Source organism: Lygodium microphyllum, chromosome 24 (genome assembly GCF_053477565.2).
Source record: "Lygodium microphyllum isolate KBCC chromosome 24, Lygodium_microphyllum_v1.1.10, whole genome shotgun sequence".
In the NCBI taxonomy this organism is placed as follows: Eukaryota; Viridiplantae; Streptophyta; class Polypodiopsida; order Schizaeales; family Lygodiaceae; genus Lygodium; species Lygodium microphyllum.
In genome coordinates this window covers 41,774,679-41,779,996 of record NC_141158.1, presented here as the reverse complement: position 1 = coordinate 41,779,996, position 5,318 = coordinate 41,774,679, and the positions used below count along the sequence as shown (strand labels likewise).

The following is a 5,318-nucleotide window of genomic DNA, read 5'->3' as shown; positions in this document are numbered from 1 at the left end:
ATGATGATGTTAAAGTTTGATTTGTATTGTTCTTAAGTACGAGCAATCTACATTGACACCTCATTGCTGTTTTTCCCCTCTAGCAAACATGCATTGTCTGTACTGTTATATTGTCGTGAAAAAATAATAAGTGAGGATGAGATGTTGTTGAAAGTTGCATTGAGACATCACTGTTTTTTTCCCCTCTCGCAAATGTGCAAATTTTAATATATGCACAAACATGTGCTATAGATCTGAGATGCTTTTATACTTTTTGATGAGCTAGAGCTTACCCAATATGCACGCCATTTTAGTTGTGTTTGAAAAGGCAGACACATGTATCGTTTGTAATAGATTCTCACAAGATAAACATATTTGAAGACTAAATGCTGCTTTGATCATTTGTAAATTGTCTTATGTTGGTTTTATGTGTAGATAATGCGTATTCTCTCAATGGTGCATTAAGTTGTCGTGAGAAGGTTTAAGGTTGCCTGTACATGGTAAAAAGTGAGCTTAAGAGGAGGGGAGTTTAAATAGCATCGTGCTATTCGCAGGGAATGCTAGTATGTATTAGGCTATGAAGAACCGTATGCTGGCTAGGCTATGCATAGTAAATGCCTTTTTGGAGAATTACATTACAGAAATCGTATTAAAGAAAGAGAAGAAGATTACATCGAGTAATCAATTTTGTACAGATTCTCATTTCTGACAAGGTAGCATCAGAAACGATATACGTAACGTCGATTGCATCGACCGCGTTAAAGAAGTGTTCGATCTTTGCTCAATTTCAAGCACTTCCACTTCGAAATGGAAGGAATTTTGTTTGGATTTCCCTGCTGATTCTCTGAATGCAGTGGTCGGAAGAGCTCTTTTTCGATGGATCAGCGATGGCGGGACGGTTCGTAGACATAGACTTGCTGTGGAGGGGGGAGTACTCTAGGGATTCCTACCTATGGCAAGATAATCTGAGGGACAGCAGACTAAGCACTGATATACGGAGCAGGCCAAGTTTTCCAGACCTCCATAGCAAAAGGGTTGAGGAGGAGCACACAGGACGAGTATTGCTGCTGCAACAACCCAGCCATGGAGATTTCTGTGTTTGGAAGGAAAAGCAAGTCCATCCACAAATGTCTGACCTCACAAACATTGCTGGCAACAGCAGTCCTGACCTTCCCCGGGATACTGGGGCCATCGTGGCCTTGCTCAAGGCATGTGCCAAGCAAAAGGACCTTTGCAATGGCCGCAGATTACATTCTCATGTCTGCAGAACTGCCTCACTTCAATCAAACATTTATGTCAGCACTGGTATTGTCAGCATGTATGCCAAATGTGGTGCACTTGCAAAAGCGCAAGAAGTGTTTGACGAGCTTCCAGTTAAGAACATAGTCTCCTGGAATGCCATAATCGCAGGGTATGCACAACATGGCCATGGTGGTGAAGCTCTGATCTGTTATGAAAAGATGCAAGAGCAGGGCCTTTCTCCAAATGCTGTCACTTTTACATGTGCCTTGCAAGCCTGTGGCAGGATAGGAGCAGCTGAGAAAGGTGAAGAAATACATGCTGAAGTTGTCAGACAAGGGTTGCTGAAAAAAGACTCTATTCTTGGCACTGCATTGGTGGGTATGTATGCTAAATGTGGGGTGCTTACAAAAGCACGGGAAGTGTTTGAAGAGCTTCCAGTTCAGAATATAGTCTCCTGGAATGTGCTTATTGCAGGATATGTCCAACATGGGCATGGCCATGAAGCGCTGAACTGCTTTGAACAGATGCAACAACTGGGCCTCTCTCCAAATGCTGTTACCTTTAGCTGTATCTTGAAAGCCTGTGGTACTGTTGGAGCAGGCCAGAAGGGTGAAGAAATCCATGCTGAGGTAGTCAGACAGGGGATGCTGGGAAAAAATACTATCCTTGGCACTGCCTTGGTTGATATGTATGCAAAATGTGGTGCAGTCGCAAAGATGCAGCAAGTGTTTGATGAGCTTCCAGTTAAGGATGTGCTCTCTTGGAGCGCACTGATTGGAGGATATGCCCAAAACGGGCATGGTCAGGAAGCGCTAAACTGTTATGAAAAGATGCAACAACAGGGCCTCACTCCTGATGCTGTCACCTATATCTGCCTCTTAAAAGCCTGCAGCGTTGTAGGAGCTGCTGAGGAGGGTGAAGAAATACATGCTGCAGCTGCTAGAGAAGGGTTACTGGTGGAAAATCCGATTCTTGGTACTGCTCTGGTTGATATGTATGCCAAATGTGGTGTGCTTGGGAAAGCCCAGGAAGTGTTTGACAGGCTTGCAGTTCGGAATGTAGTGTCCTGGAATGCCCTAATTGCAGGGTATGCTCAACATGGGTGTGGTCATGAAGCGCTAAATTGCTTTGGACAAATGCAACGGGAGGGCCTTTTTCCAGACATTGTCACCTTTAACTGCATCTTGAAAGCTTGTGGCAGTATAGTATCAGTTCAAAAGGGTGCTGAATTGCATGCTGAGATTGTCAGGCGTGGATTGCTGGAAGAAGATACTATTCTTGGCAGTGCATTGGTGGATATGTATGCCAAATGTGGTGCACTTCTTGAAGCACACGAAGTGTTTAAGAAGCTCCCAGTTCAGGATGTTGTCTCTTGGAGTTCTCTTATTGCAGGGTATGTCAAGTATGGGCATGGTTATGAAGCACTGAACTGCTTTGAGCAGATGCGACAGCAGGGCCTCTCTCTAGATGCTGTCACGTTTACCTGCATCTTTAAAGCCTGTGGTATTGTAGGAGCACTTGAGAAAGGTGAAGAAATACATGCTGAGGTAGCCAACCAGGGGTTGCTTGAATATAATGCTATTTTAAGCACTTCATTGGTGGACATGTATGCCAAATGTGGTGCACTTTCAAAAGCACAAGCATTGTTTGATGAGCTTCCAGTTCCGAATCTGGTCACTTGGGGTGCACTAATTACAGGATATACTCAGAATGGGTATGGTCACGAGGCACTGAACTGTTTTGAAAAAATGCAGAACCAGGGCCTCTCTCCAGATGCCATCACCTTTAGCTGCATTTTGAAAGCCTGTGGCAGTATAGGAGCAGCTGAGAAAGGTGAAGAAATACATGCTGAAGTTGTCAGACGGGGGCTGCTGCAGATGGATGCTGTTCTTGGCACTGCATTGGTTGATATGTATGCCAAATGTGGTGCGCTTGCAAAAGCTCAAGAACTCTTTGAAGAACTTCCAGTTCAGGGTGATGTGATCTCTTGGAATGCACTAATCACAGGGTATTCGCAGGTTGGAAAGGTTGAAACTGTGTTCAGTTTATTTAATAAAATGATAGGAAAAGGTATAGAGCCAGATTCAGTCACATTCCTCGTTTTGCTCAATGCATGTAGTCACTCAGGTCTTGTGGATCAGGGTCAAATGTACTTTGTGACTATGAGCACAAGCTATGGCATCATCCCAACTCTAGACCATCATGTTTGCATGGTTGATCTTTTTGGTCGTGCGGGACACTTTGACAAGGCAATTGGAGTGATTGAGAAGGTGGCACCTTTGACTTGTTCTAACCATCTCCCACTGTGGTGTGCTCTGTTAGCTGCTTGTCAAAAATGGGGGAATGTTGAGCTTGGAAGCTTGGCCTTTGAACGTGCAGTACAATTGGATGCAAAAGATGCTACAACTTATATCTTGATGAGTAATATTTATGCTGCTGCTAGCATGCTCGAGGAAGCAAAGAAGATTGAAGCTATGCGAGTGAAAAACAAAGCATGGAGGATGCCAGGATGGTGTTGGTGGACTGATGCAAGTGGAAATGTCCATTCATTTATTGCTGGGGATACTAGTCATCCCCAAAGCAAAATTATATATGCGAAATTAGAAGACATTGGTCAAAGAATTTCAGAGGAAGGATATTTCCCAACTTTACATGAGCCATCACAGGACATTTCAAATTATGCAAAACAAGATGTATTATGTAGGCATAGTGAAAAGTTGGCCATTGCATGCGCTCTCATCAATACACCTGAAGGGACACCCATACATGTTACCAAGAACATGCGGGATTGTGGTGATTGCCATTTTGCTACATCACTGATATCAAAACTAGAGGAGCGCAAAATTGTCATCAGAGATGCACATCGTTTTCATATTTTTGAGGATGGGAGATGTTCTTGTGGAGGATATTGCTGATGGTGGCTTAACCGCACCAACTTTTCCTGATTTGACTCAAAAGGCTGCTGCTGCTGAAGTACCTTTGCTTAGAATAGGGATGTATTCCTGAAAATGAGAACTGAGATGGTTGTTTCAGACACTGGATAAGGAAAGGAGGCAAAATATGTACAATACTGCTTCCCATATATACTACAAGGGTTAACTCAGAGCCAAGTGGCCAGGAGTTTTGTAAAACAGCAAGCTAGGTAACACGTTTCAAACAAGTTTCTACAATATTGATTTTTAGGAAAGGTTTGAAAAACGTTTCCTACACAAAGCAAAATGTATAGGCCATAAAATCTAGATACATGAAACATTCAAGAAATAGTCCTCTTTATCGATCACTACATGACTAGTGATCGATGTCCATTATACAAACCTCCAAATAAGATCAAATATTCAAGGATATGGGTGTTACTCTCTAATTCTGAACCACATAATGATTTATAACATCCAGGGCACAAGATTTCAGTGGCAATTCATAGACATCAACATGATCATATGAGTGTCTGATATGGACATATGTAGTAAAAGTGGTGAACAAGATCCCATGGACCTCGCCAAATATCCAATTCCTATCCTAAATGACAATTGCTAAAACTCATTTTTATTGAACTGATCATAACTCACTCTCTCATTCTCCTCATTGTCCATACCCTTCTCAATGCCTTACCATGTGATGTTTAAAAGTTAAACCAACTTTTATTTTAGTATTTCTGTTATCCTATGCCTTTACAAATCTTGGAGGTTGAAGATTTATCTGCTATGAAATGTTGAATATTTTTCTCAAAATTATTTGAGTTTTCTATTCTATGCCCTTACAAATCTTGGAATTTGCAAGTTCATTGGTCAAAGAACAGTGCTGTGGAGGAGGGTGGCACTAGACATGGCACAGGGAGATGAGAAGAGAAGAATACTCAAAAGTCCATCTATGGATGCCACTTACCATGCTATGTGCTTCTTTGGCTGCTAGACCACACAGAGGCTTAGATGTAGGGAGCCTTGCCTTTTGCATTTTCTTCTTGTCCTCTAGCAGAAGCTTCATATGGCCTTTAGTCAAGATCTAACCGCGAGATTTGCCCTTGTTTGCTGTGCTGAGCTTTACTCCACCTGTGTATATCTTATAGCAATGGTGATTGCATTGTCTGCTGCATCTAGAGG

The 5,318-nt window shown here is 42.5% G+C and overlaps 1 pseudogene; it reads left to right on the top strand.

Moving 5' to 3' along the window:
* Nucleotides 1-494: 494 nt before the first annotated feature.
* Nucleotides 495-3,898, top strand: LOC148015010 (pentatricopeptide repeat-containing protein At2g03380, mitochondrial-like; annotated as a pseudogene).
* Nucleotides 3,899-5,318: the final 1,420 nt, after the last annotated feature.